The 15187-nt window shown below is 28.2% G+C and overlaps 1 pseudogene; it reads right to left on the bottom strand.

Moving 5' to 3' along the window:
* Nucleotides 1-2882: 2882 nt before the first annotated feature.
* Nucleotides 2883-11657, bottom strand: LOC140920675 (probable 2-oxoglutarate-dependent dioxygenase AOP1.2; annotated as a pseudogene).
* Between the last annotated feature and the right edge of the window lie 3530 nt (nt 11658-15187).

The raw sequence follows: 15187 nt of genomic DNA, 5'->3' as shown, positions 1-15187 counted from the left end.
CTTAGATCAAACTCATATCAATTGATTTGTGCTAGATCTGCCTTTTGAAAAATATTGATTTATATTAGATAAAAACCTTTATGAAATACATTAAATAGAAACATTAATGAGAATAAATAAAAGCGATAATGGAGAGAAGAATCAACAAATATTGTTATATTAGTTCATCGCCAAAATGTAGTTACGTCCCATTCTCTTGCTACAGAGATATTTTACATTCTTCACTCAAAAAACTTAATCCACTATCAAATAAGTGTTTTTTCATCACGCCAATTAGAATAACTAGTCTATTTATATTTGACTCATGTGTCAAACTTTGTCCCATTTCAGTTTTACTATTTAGTCAGTTTCAACTTCACCAGCCAGCCTGTGCCTATTAGCTCCACCAATCTCTAAGTCATCCAACTTGCTCATCATTCTACCAGTTAACCAGCTTGCTCATGAGCTCACGAGTATATGTCTATTAGTTTGCTAGTCAGTCACTAGCGAACTTGTTAGTTACTTCTCAGTCAATTTAATTCTTTTCATAGGTTGATATTAGTTAGTTATTTAAGTTTTATTAGTTACACGTCATCTCTTCTTTTCTTAACTATTGTATAGGAAGAGATTGAGATGTTACATTAAAAATTAATTGATTTCATTTTTCAATACATGAGGTATATACAATAAAATAGTTACATATTGCTTCATAATATGGTATCATCGAACAAAACACCAACAATAAATATTGCATTCATTAAAGTGAGGATCCTTCTTTTGTCACTATTACCCCAATTTTTAATGGAACCAATTACAAATCTTGGGTTTGTTCGATGACCAGTGTAATGGTGGGGAAGAATAAATGGAATTTCTTGATGGATCTTTACCTATGCCATGGGATTTTGAGCCAACTCACAAGTACTAGCTGCAACGCAACAATTTGGTTCTTGAATGAGTCATCAGTTTCACAATCAATTCATGGTTTTGCTTTTAAAGATAGTGACAACAAAGCCTGGATTGAATTAAAAGAAAGGTTTATACAAGGGGATCTAACTAGAGTATTGGAATTGCAAAAGGAAATTCAATCAATTAAGCAAAGTAATATAAATGTTTCAGATTTTTTTACTACCTTAACTGTTTTGTAGGAAGAATTGGATAACTTTCACCCTATACCACCATGTAATTGTGTCTCCACAACCTATGTTAAAGAAAATAAGGTGATAACATTTTAAACTGGTTTTATTGAAACTTTTGATGTGGTTAAAAATCAAGTTTTGCTCATGGAGCCTTTGCCAAACCTCAATAGAGTCATTTCTTTAGTTCTTCAACAAAAAAGACATAATGGAGGATCTAATGAAAGCACATAATCTCAAACTTATGTTAATGTTGTTGACACAAAGAAAGGTTTTTGGAAAAGAAAGAGAAATTCCAAGACCTGCACTCATCGTGGAAAACTTGGTCACATTGTTGGCATTTGTTATAAAAAGCACGGGTTTCCACCTAATTTCAGGTTCAAAATGTTAATTCTACCAATAATGTGCATGTTTAATAAGAAAGCACCAAGAATAAGGAATATGGTGATTTGTGATAGTCAACAAGGTCTATTTACTCAAGATCGAATCAAAGGAATTATGTACCTGATACAACAGGCTAATGGTCTATTTATGTTTAACTCATGTATGAGTCTTCATCCATTTTCTATTATACTAGTTAGTCACCTTCAGCTTCACTAGCCTGCCAGCTTGCTCACGAGCTCACGAGTATGTGTTTATCAGCTTTCGAGTCCGCTAGTCTCCTAGTCAACTTGTTAGTTACTTGTCAGTCAAACTAACTATGAGCTTGCTTGTAATAGCTTATAAGATATTATCCTAGATTATTATTAATTAGTTATTTATGTTATTTCCGTTACATTAGTTACACATCACCTCATTTCTTATCTCCTATTGTATATAAAGACATTGATATGTTAAATTGTAAATTAATTGATTTTATTTTTCAATACATGAGGTATATACAATAAAATAGTTTTATCCTGTTTCATAATAATGTATCTTCAGGCTCTACCACATGTGATCTTGATCAAGTTCCACTAGATCATTGAAAGTACAGACTCTAGTCTTTCTTACGATCTCACATAAATTTCTCTTTTTTTTTTTTTGTCTTTTAGTACGTCATTATTTTGTCTGTTGTCTTGATAAGGTGTTGTTTGATTTTCTATCTTATTACATTGTTTTTGGTTTAGATTGACTAAGTTTAGTGGAGTTCATCTAGCTGATTATAATTGGTTGTGGATAATTTACACACAATTTTCCAAAGACAACCTAAATTTACATGCATGGCTGATATTAATTGATTGTGAATAACTTCTCCATATCTTGTCTCTATAAATTTTTTATTCATAATCCTTGTAAATATACATTTACTGATTTTTGGTATCTTGTTTTTAGTCCATACAAATATAAATTTTGTATTTTTGGTCCATGTAAATATTTATTTTTGTCTTTACCTAGAAAAATAAATCAAATATTCTATATATTACACACACCAATTTTAATATGAATTTTTTTTGCAGTGACTAAAAGTAAAATACCAACAACCAGAATAAAAAAAATATATAATTATTAAGAATAAAAACAAAAATATAGTTTTACATTGACTAAAAATAAAAAGTATTTTTTTAGAGATATAATACATATTTAAACCTAAATTTTAATGATATAGTCTTAGAAATGTATGCCACTACCATTTAGGCCGCGACATCATAAATTTTGATATCTCTTGCTGACCTAATTGCAATTGAAATTGTATCAATTTATATTTAAGTGCGATTAATTGTAGTATTAAGGATTAAATATGATTACGGTTATGATTTAAAACTTGGTTTAACAATTGATAATTTGTACTTAAGAGGAGAGATTAGTGCACTTTACATGGAGAGCATCACCAATCAAAACTACGAAACTGCCTAGTGAAGGTTTGTGGCTTATCCATTTTTCATCTTTGGTCATCACCTCTAAACCCTCCACTTGATTTTGGTGTAATATGGTCACAATGTTCTGGCCAGTGTGTGCTTTAAGGCCTAGTTTTGTATTACTTGTTTTAGGGCCTTTGTATTTCATAACCCGAAGAAGGTAATAAATAGGTTGAACTCATGTGCTCTTCCAAGTGTTTTTCAACACCCAAACTCTCTAAAATCATCTTTCTAATAATTTCATCCAACTTTGTTAGCTCCTCGAGAAGGAATGTATAGTTTTGCTGCAAATTGGAAACAATAATAAAGGAAATAATTAAAGAAATATAAGTTTCAAGTGACTAATCTAATGGAATCCAAGTGATATTTTAAATATATTTTTTTAATCTTTATAAAATACATTTTATTTTATTTTAATTCATATAATGTTTTTTTAAATATATAGACTCCACATTTTATAAAAATAAATACTTTTACTTTCTCTTTTGAAAAAAATGGGGTGCTTTTAGTTCATTTATTGGGAGCAAAAGCACTTTATATTTGATTTTTAAGTTTAAATATAATTTTGATACTTTGTCTTTTACTTAAATTTAATATTTATTTTTATTGATTTTGGTCATTTATCTTTTATAAGTGGTGTATTTTAGTTCTTTTTACAATCACAACAAATATTATAACATCGATCCGATCATTGAAATTATTTTTAACAATTGTCAATATGTATCTTGTATAATATTCTTTCAAAAGCATGCATTTAACCCAATAATAGCCTTGTACTTAGAAAATACTTTGATTTACAAACTTTGAAACATATTTTGTGTACTTACCTAAAACATTGGTTTTCTTCTCGCCACAAGATGTTGGTCATGTTTTTTACTTCCTCATAGATATTTGCATCATCAATGTCTATTAAGGATGACAATTAGATCTAGATTCAATTGGTACCTGCCAAAAAAAAAAAATCCACAATGAGTAGGATAAAAATATGCATAATGGGTATGAACACGAGAATTGATATTTACCTGCAAAATTAAGCGGGTATAAGTACTACAATACTCACCCCGCCCCGCACTTATATAAATATATTATTTATTTATTTATTTATTATATTAGTGTTTAGTTTAATTAATTGTTTTCTTTTATGTTTTAACATCTATTAATATCATTGGACCACTACAATATGTATAATCGAAAGATAAATGCTTGCAAACTTTTTAAGAATTCGATTATGATGAGTAGGTAATAATTGTGACTTTATAACTAAGAGTTATGTCTTATTAATCGTGACTTTATAATTATACTTACAAATTCCTATCAATTGTTTTTACATATCTCGAATAATATTGTCGTAAGACTTGCAACTTCATAAAGTATTATTATGGATATTTGAATGTTTATCGTAAAGAGTCCTCATTTGAAAAGTTGAGTTAGAAAATATTTTGGTTTATAATACTTTATGATTGGATTTAAGATATTTGGACAATTTTTAAATTTAATCACAAGAATATCATTTATTTATCCATCTATTTTAGTTAAAGCGTGGGTAATAGTTTGGGTACGGGCACTTAGGTACTCAGAGGGTAAGGGTACGAGTATTAAAGTTGATACCCGCACTTATATAAATATATTATTTATTTATTTATTTATTATATTAGTGTTTAGTTTAATTAATTGTTTTCTTTTATGTTTTAACATCTATTAATATCATTGGACCACTACAATATGTATAATCGAAAGATAAATGCTTGCAAACTTTTTAAGAATTCGATTATGATGAGTAGGTAATAATTGTGACTTTATAACTAAGAGTTATGTCTTATTAATCGTGACTTTATAATTATACTTACAAATTCCTATCAATTGTTTTTACATATCTCGAATAATATTGTCGTAAGACTTGCAACTTCATAAAGTATTATTATGGATATTTGAATGTTTATCGTAAAGAGTCCTCATTTGAAAAGTTGAGTTAGAAAATATTTTGGTTTATAATACTTTATGATTGGATTTAAGATATTTGGACAATTTTTAAATTTAATCACAAGAATATCATTTATTTATCCATCTATTTTAGTTAAAGCGTGGGTAATAGTTTGGGTACGGGCACTTAGGTACTCAGAGGGTAAGGGTACGAGTATTAAAGTTGATACCCAATAGGGTACGAACACGAGTATGAATATTTTTTTAAACTGTATGTATGGGGACAGATACTATAGTACCCTACCCAAACCCTACCCATTGTCATCTCTAATGTCTATGCTCTCATAAATTGGATGTAGGGGATGATGTCCAACATAACCATGATAATGCTTCTTAGATACATTGAGTTGCTTGGTTTCTAAAGGGAGATCAAATAGCTCTTCTAGTGAATCAAATATGGTTTTTCTAAGGTGATCTAAAGGAACTTTGTCAAAAATAGCTTCAAAGCAACCATATTCTACTAGTGCCTTGTAGACTTGGGATTTCACTAACTCCCAATTGAGACTTTTGGCTTCCAAGTTGATGTTAATGAAGTCAATTTATAGAGTGGTTTTGGAGCTCATATTTTCTCTTTTCTCCTTCCTTAGTTTGATAAAGAGTAGTGCTTTATTGATTACTGTTTATAATACGTGTGTTCTACATGAAACAGACATTAGTAATTGATAAATAAAAAAATATATTTTTAGTTTTTATAAAATTATAATTTTTTTTTGGATAAAAGAATTACAAGTCCTTTATATTTAGTCTCTATAAAAAAATTGTAAATTTTTCATCACTTATTTTATAAAAATGGAACATTTTAGTTTTTTTTTTTAATTAAAGTCTCTTTCAAGGAACTAAAAACACTCTGTTTTATAAAATAAAAAATTAAAAGTATCTATTTTTATTATTGATGGGATTAAAAATGAAAAAATTTGTATAGAAGTTTGTTTTAAAAAAATTAATTTCCCTGCGTTGACAGTGTAAATATTTTTTATATAATCAATATATTTTAATCAATAATGTCATAGTTTTAGAAGTAATTATAAAAAAAATTAAATATTATAAATCATTTAATAGTTATGATTGATTAATAATATAAAAAAATATTTACTTACAATATATATAAATTAAATTAATTTTTTTTTTGCATAAGAATTGAAATAAAGAAACGTATTTATTATAATATTTAAGTTTTGATAATATTAAATTGTCGCGCCTAAAGATAAATCAGAACATGGGATGAAGTCTTCTCGTAATATTATAGAGCATTTTAATAATATTAATTTTCGTGTAGATCCAGTTGTCTTTTTTTAGACAACCATTATTGCATTGCATAAGCTCTATATTTATTTTTCTCGGTTCATATCTTCCATTTCTCAGCCTCCATTTCTTGTCAAGTTTGCTTTTTATATAAACGACATGTGATAACTAAAATTTCAACGATTGAAATTTAATTAAATATTAAAAATTAATTTTAATTAATTAAAAACAATATGAAACCACGTAAAAGCCAATAACATTGCTTTTAGTGATAACGTTCACCATCTTTTTGCTTCTAGTGGTAACATTCATCTTCTTTTTGCTTTTAGTGTTAACATTTTCAAAGCCAATAGCGTTGCTGCCATGAAAATTAAAAGGTATTTTGATTCAATCAAATTGATTTTGTATTGGAATTGATCAAATTGGTTATGGACTGGAATTTTGTCCCTTCACGCCGCCTCTCTATCTCTTCGTTGCGTCGTCATCGCTCCACTGGAACACCGCTGCATCCTCCTCTACAATATTGCCGAACCACTGTAGCACCGTTGCTCCACCACAACACTATTACATGTCTTTTTTTAAATAATCTCTTATATTTTGATCTTACAATTTCTTGTTGATTTTGCTAAGTCTTTTACAACCTTTTTTATCATGTTTTATTTATTTATATAGTTCTTCCTTTATGGTTCTCATTACAATGACATGTTTACACGTTTTATCCTTTTTATTTTATTTTTTTTTCCTTCTTGTTACGGGTTCTTTGTAGTTTTATCATTTTATATTTGTATTTGTATTTTTATTTTATTTTTTATGATTTTTGCATAATAATATTATTTTTTAACAAGCATAATAATATTAAAATGATAACTTCATTCATTCTCATATAAAATGAATCTATCATCAAATCCACTAGTTGATTGCATTGATAATTGGGTGAACAATATCATGACAAATATGTGGAAGAAAGTAACGCTAATAGTCAACCACACTTGGAAATGAAGTTTGAACATGAGGTGACGGTTTATGAATTTTATAATGAATATAGTAAAAGAATTGGATTTGGTATTCGTCGAGAATATGCAAATAAAAGCAAAAAAGACGGGACTTTGACTTCAAGAACATTCACATGCTTCAAATAGGATATTCGAGGTGTTGACAAACGAAGTCACCCAGTAGGAAAACATAAAGAAAAAACTAGAACACGATGTAAAGCGCATATGATTATTTCACTTGATTGGAAGATTGAGAAATATAAAGTTGTTAACTTTGTAGCTCAACATAATCACCCTCTTTAGCCGTCAGAGTATGTTCATATGATTCAATCTCATCGATACATATATGAGGCGCAAGCATCACAAATCGTATTGGCAGGTGAATCTAGATTGAAACCAAAAGATTGTCATAAATATATGTCCAAGCAAGTCGGTGGAATAAAGACTGTTGGTTGTACAAGACAAAACCTTAAGAGTTATCTTCGAACCAAAAGGAAGCAGTCACTAAAGTTTTTTGAGGAGATGCACAAATAATAAATGATTATAGGTATTTTGGAGATGTTGTCACTTTTGACACTACATACAAGACAAATAAACATTATCGACCATTGGGAGTTTTTGTTGGACTTAATAAGCACAAACCAAATAATTGATAATATGTTGGCAAAAATCATGTGAACGAGGAATGAAGTAGAATAGTTCATGTATCCATATCAATAATGATGAAATTGACAACAACAGAGACACTGTTGGTAGTGCAAAAGGCATAAAGAAGCGAGATTGTTCACATCAGAATAAAAAATGACCTAAGTTTTGGATTGAGAAATTAGCTAGGAAGAGAAATAGATACTCACAAAAAACAAATTTGCAAGAAAATTTAGTGCAATTGTTACCGGTAAGTTTTTCATCAATATATACAATTTTTTAACTATATTCTTTATTTAATTTTTCTTATAATGTGCAACAACCATTATATAGGAGCCAATTTTTAAGTGAAGTTGACACTAGAAATCAACATCAAGCTACAACTCAAATGATACAATCAAGCCAAGTTGATAATGAAATTCAACATCAAGCTACAACTCAAATGACACAATGAGGCCAAGTTGACAATGAAATTGAACATCAAACTATAACTCAAATGACACAATTAAGTCAAATTGACGCATTAAGACTTCACAACTTCTTTTAAACAATTTTTATGAGACTTTTGTTATGAAGCATGTAATATGTATAAATATGTAGTGCTCAGCGCTTCTCTAGCTTAGACTAGTTTTACAGCGCTTTTCTTAAAAAAACGTTGTAATAGGTGCATATATAGCACGCTTCTTATACTAGTTTTACATCGTTTTTTTTTAAAGAAAAACATTGTAATAGGTACATATATATGGGCGCTCCTTATACTAGTTTTACATCGTTTTTCTTAAAAAAAACGTTGTAATAGGTGCATATATATGCGCACTTCTGATACTAGTTTTGCAGCGCTTTTCTTAAAAGAACGTTGTAATAGGTGCATCCTTATGCTAGTTTTACAGTGTTTTTTCAAAAAAGCATTGTAATAGGTACATTTTAAAAAACGCTGTAAATCTATTCTAAAAAGCAATATAAAATGTTTCTCTTAGACTAGTTTTACAACGCTTTTCTTAAAGAAGTGATGTAATAGGGACATTCTTATACTAGTTTTACAACACTTTTTTTCAATAAAGCGCTGTAATAGGTACATTTGAAAAAACACTGTAATTTTATTCTAAAAAACAATGTAAATTGGTTTGTATAAACAGGTCTTTAATGACATCTAAAAAAAAACGTTGTCTTTAAATGAGATGTCAATTTTTTTCCAAAATCATATTTATCAAGCACATATTGACACAATTGTAATTTTTTAATTCAAACATATTCACAATATGTATTCACAACAATAAGTTCAATTACATCCGTACTATATATTTACAACAACAAGTTCTATTACATCAGTACTATTATCAACATCAGTAGCAACATATTCACAATATCAATTACATATTTACAGCAAAATAACAATTTTCAGCATGCTAATTTCCCAGTAATTTCTTACTTTACCATACTATAACAAAAAATAAAATAAACTAATTAGAATAATGATCAGCTCACATAAAAATATACAATAATAGTTTATAATGTGAAGCTCACATATTAACAAATTATATAACTTTCAATTCAATCACATACTCACACCAATCTTCTAATAAATGTGTCAGTGATACAATTAAAAGTAATTTTTATCTTAAATAATGTATTTTACTTTTCCTAATGTATATGTTGATGACAGTAGCACTCAACTCATTATTATTGAGAAGTTCATATATGTGCTCTTTATCAAGTAATTCTTCATACTCATCTCCGAAAATACTTTTCTTCATGTGTATGATACGTGCATCATTGCTCTCCATATTCCTTTTTTCTTGTATGTCAAGACACGACCCAAATTGAGAAAGGTGTGGATGACTTATTTTAGGAGCATCAATTGATTTTCCACGATCCAGTTTTTGAATTTGGCAGATTTATTTTTATCAAGAACCTGCATTTGCAGTGCGGCGGCTTCTGGCAGATTTTGGAGAAACATATTTAGGATTAGGAGAAGCAAATTGATTTTTGGCAGATTTATTTTAGGAGAAGCAGCTAAATAAATTAGTGATTGAATACATATTTTATCACGAACCTGCATTTACGGTGCGACGAGTTTATTTTTTGAATCAACTTTCTTAACATTTTCGATAGGTTTTGCTTGAATATAAAAAAATGAGGTTCAGATTGTTAGTTATTATAGTAAGCTAATTATTTTGTATACAATTGATGTATATGTCAAACCTTTTATGGTGAAGTAAATGACTCATTGTGAGAAATCTTCTTATAATATTCTTTAGACTTTGTAAGAATCAAAATAAATGTGAAATTAAAGTTAGTAGCGAAAAAATCAGCAATTAAACATAATCAATCATAATCATACAATTAAACATACATAGCAATTAAACATATCGTATTTATGCCAATCAGATTTTTGGGTCATGCCACGTAACTACCTATTGCTTCTCCCAAAAACTTCATATCTTCGTTGTTGTCAGGTATAGGCAATGATGCAAGTGATTCTAAAGCAATAACAAGTGAAACTTTAACATGGCCGACATTGATCAGATTATGGTGTAATACTTCTCCCAATGTATTGTACAATGTTCATTTTCCAACCATGCGATGAGTATGGGAGGATAAATATAGCACGCAAGATGAGACACCCTAAATAAATGGTTAATACAAAAGTATGTGAAACAATTAGGTTGAATGAATTTCTTATTTCATTAAGTAATTAATTACATCTGGAAGACTTTTACGATCAATGTTGCAACTACTATTTCACTCTCTAGTTGTATTTCACGTTGACACTCCGGAAGTTTCTTATTCAATAATTTTGAATTTATGACAATGAAATTAAAACATATTATTAATTTTTTTTTACTTATTTATTGCAGGAAATTGCAAGAGCAATCGTGAAAAATTGTATGTTGCATTATCCAATGTATAGAGATGTTTTCCCATAGTGGGCTCTAGTTGAGTATCGTAAGAGTGTTTTTGTACGAGAAAAATCAAAATTGATACGTATTTGAAATTCTATGAACTTCAAAATTTGAAATACATCCCTTCAGTTATAAAATTTGTTGTTTGGATAGTGTAATTAAATTTCTTTCATTTTACAATTTATTTTTGTTTGAGTAAAGTAGTTGAATTCCATTCCTTTATTAAACTTCTTCTCTCAATTTTTATTTTATTTTTATAAAAAAAAATTAATTACATATTTAATTGAGCAAAATCTATAGAGATGTTTTTAAAATTTACATGCAGCAATTATACTATGTAGATTTTTTGTCACAATTGTTAAAATAAGATGTATATAAATATTAAAATAAAAATAATATTTATAATTATAAAAATTTAAAGTAACTATTTGCGTTATATATCTTTGTCTTAATTGCAGTTTTAGTCTCCCTATTTTAGCTGAATCGCAAAAGTAGTCCCTTTATTTTATTTCTCCCAAGTTTTGGTCTCCAAACAGAATTTTGGTTCAAAACTCGATGAAGTTTCATTTTTTTTTTTTTGCGTATATTTAAGTCACGTCATGCCTCAAGATCTCGTGGTGCAACAATTGTACTTGAAATCTATTATCATAAATGGTGTACTATGGCTTGAAAAGATGAAATGTCATCAAGTTTTGGACCAAAACTCTGTTTGGAGGACCAAAACTGGAGATAAATAAAATAGAGGAACTACTTTCGCAATTCAGCTAAAATAGAAGGACTAAAACTGGAATTAAGCATATATTTTTAAACAAGCAATATAGTATAACTTTAATGTAAGTGAGATAAGTATGTTGCACATGTCTATACCACTATAAGAAAACTTAAATTTTCTAAGATAAATTTACCCATAGAACGGTGTACACCAGTAATGAAAAATTTACCCATGGATAATTGCAAATGGTTAAATAATTGCAAAATTAACCATATAAATCACTAGTAGTCTCCACACAAAAATCACTACAAAATTAACCATGTAAACCACTGCAAAATTAACCATATAAATAAATTATTACAATAAATTATATTTAAAATAAAATATAAATAAACACTTTATTTATTTTTTAATATATACGGATCAAATTTTTTTAAACTATATATAGATCGATTGCTCATCAAAAGATTTGAAGTGAAGTACATAATCATCAATTATTGTTTCTACATATTACACATCATATACTTTTGGCTTGTGCTACACACAATAGATTACCTCTCTCTCTCTCTCAATATATATATATATATATAATAAAATTAAATAAATACGCCAACAAAAACAATATTCACTCGTACAAATTTCCTAAATTGAAAATCCTACATTTATTCAAATTTCAGATTATTTTCAAATGAAGACTAAAATTTGACACCAATCCAAATCAAATTGAATATCTTACCTTTATTCATAACAATTTTTACGAAAGAACATCTATATTGTAAACTAATCGAAAACAACGGTAAAAATATAGGTGAGTAGAGTTAAATGAGTAAGAGAGAAAAGAGAAGATAATTTAAATCGCATTATTACTATTATTTTACAACCATATTTATAGACACAAGAATGGAACATTCACTAATAGGTCTAGCCCAATATTCATAATACTCTCCCTTAAATGTCCATAGAGGATATGCCTCATTAAAATCTTACTAAGAAAATTTAGTGTAAAAAATTTAGTGAAGGAAAAAGAGTACAATATGCGTTTGTGAGTTACATGGTGCTTTTATTTCTCCCCTTCAACCATATAAATATTTATGAGACGAAAAATATCAAACTTTGGTACCAATTACTCGAAGATTTTATTTTGGAGTGACTCTGTTAAAATGTCTGCAAGATTATCACACAAACTAATTTGTTGAAAACTTATCTCACCGATGTTTTGTAGACCATGAGTGAAAAATAATTTTGGAGAAATATGTTTTGTTCAATCTTCTTTAATATACCATTCCTTCAACTGAACAATGCATGTATATCTTCACCACATTTTTCTCTATTAGTATTAGTTTCGAGGACGAAAGTATTTTAGGTGGATAGAATGTAAGACCCTCATTTTTCTTTATTATTAATAATGTGTAAATATATTTTTATTATATTTTTATTGTGTAGGAAAATCCTTTTTAGTTTTAAAAGTAAAATTGTGACATGCAATTTAATTTCTTAGAAGTAATTTTGATTTTCTTATGATATTGATATAAAAACCTATTTTGATTAGAGAAAATATTTATCTATGTCAAAAATTAGTTTTCATCCGGTAAAAGTCGTTATAAAGACTAGATTGTGTTTTAATCAATAGATGTAGTTATTGGCTAAAAACTCAATTTTTATTTGGTTAAAATTTTATGTTGTGATAGTTTGAGTGTTGAAGAAATTTTAGAAACTTTATTGATATTAAAAATATCAATGTTTCTAGAAATAATAAATAAGTTGAAAGTTGTTGTTATAATTATTTTTTTAGAATGTTAAAATTGTGATTTTTATGAGACAATTGTGTTGATTTATAAAATAAAAATAATTTTATGATAAAGTTGTTAATTTATTTTATAATTATTATAATGAATTTTGTGTTGAAGTGTCATTAAATTTTTTTGTTAAATTTTAGAAGTGAACTAAGGAAGTTTTAGGGATCTTTGATGTTTGTTGTATTAGAATTTTGGTTCAAACGAAATATTTAAAAATGACATTTTTCCTTTATTTTATTGGATTTGGAATGAGGCACTAAATAGAAACTCAAAATCTCTTTTTATCGTTACTTGTTTGTGTGCTTGCTAATTTGAGAGAATTTATATCTTTTAAAAATATAAAGAAATTATGTGTCTTAAAACCTTAAGCCAACATCAAACCTTGAATATGAATTAAGGATAAGATGAGTTTTGACATTAAGTGAGTAGTAAATTAATTTGTGAAGCTGTAACGTTTTGGAACAAAGACCGCTACGTAAGAACTTTAATAACGACACTCATAACATTAAGGGTATCACTCCATTCATTTTCCTACTTGAATTATATGTGATATAAATGTACTGTGATGTTGTGTATTGGTTTTGTTTGTGTGTTATCTTCAAAATAAATGTTATATGATACATTGTTATAATGGTTGAGTTTGACATGTTCAAATTGTGGAAAATAAACATTATATGATACGTTATTATAATGGTTGTGTTTGACATATTATGGTTATTCAAGGCGATGACTTTGTGTCTAAACCGGGTTGGTTTAAGACAAGATTGAATGGTTTTGGACGCTCGGATTGAGTTACCTATTTTATTACTAACTAAGGTGATGACATTCATGCATGCATTGGTGGCCTGAACCTAGTCACGAGTATGTGACGATATTTCATTGCAAAGACAATGTGATTCAAAAAAATACTGAACAATGGGGTATTGAACATGAAACTCTGAAGAGCATTAGTCCAATGTCCAATGGTGGTACATTGTCCAATGGTGGGACTCTTTGCTCTATAGGGTGGTGTTATTCCAGAACCATACATTGACATATAGTCTAACAAATAGAATATGTGCATTTTGGTTGATTTGTATCTTTGGTGCTTTGTGATTTTAACTGTTAAATGAAGTATATCATTTATTCATATTTTTGTTATAACAACTATGTAGGCATGTTTATTTTATATGTGTTTGTTATTTGGAGATGACCCTTACATTTGATTTAGTGTTACTTGAGAGACAAATGTCGCGGCCAACCTAGTAATAGAAATGTGAGGAAGTACTGTAGCATGCAATTGGAGGTTCTAAGATACTTTTGTACTAGTGTTAGACTTGTTGGGTGAGTTTTCCACAAGCGTTTAGAGTTATGACCAACTAAGATTTATCTTTGAGTATTAAAACATTAAGGGTTTTGGTTTTAGGAGTTTTTGTTTTGTTTTACATATTAAATTTACTTTTTATAATTGTGAATACTCTGATTCATTATTTTTGAAAATACAATTGAAAAAGTTATTAATTGGTTTTAAAGTAAATGAGTATTTAAAATAATTTTATAAATATATAATAAAATCAAAAATGAAGATGTATTTTTATGTTTAGAATTGCGTTAGTTAATGTCTCGAAAAAAACAGGATGTTACAATAGTTTCGTCCATTTTTCTTGTATATAAACCGCAATTTCCTTGTATGTGTTGAATCAAAGACCTTAACCAAACACATTATCGACTTGTCTCGTGTAGAGCTAAAAGTTATTTATGATTTGATGAGGTTGTTGTTATAGTTTGTTACACGGATCTCCATGATATGGTTGTACCTCAACTTGTAAACAAGTAGTCTATCTGTGATCTACCATTGTGATGATCTGACAAATAACCAACGTAACCAACTAATTTTAGTTTGGGCACTTTGGAATAGAATAAACTCATATTCATTGTACCTCTAAGTTAATGAAATATATGTTTAATTGTGTTTCAATGTCTTCGTG

Source organism: Cicer arietinum, chromosome 6 (assembly GCF_000331145.2).
Source record: "Cicer arietinum cultivar CDC Frontier isolate Library 1 chromosome 6, Cicar.CDCFrontier_v2.0, whole genome shotgun sequence".
NCBI lineage: Eukaryota > Viridiplantae > Streptophyta > Magnoliopsida > Fabales > Fabaceae > Cicer > Cicer arietinum.
The sequence above is the reverse complement of the archived record's forward strand: the minus strand, read 5'-3'. Positions and strand labels throughout refer to the sequence as shown.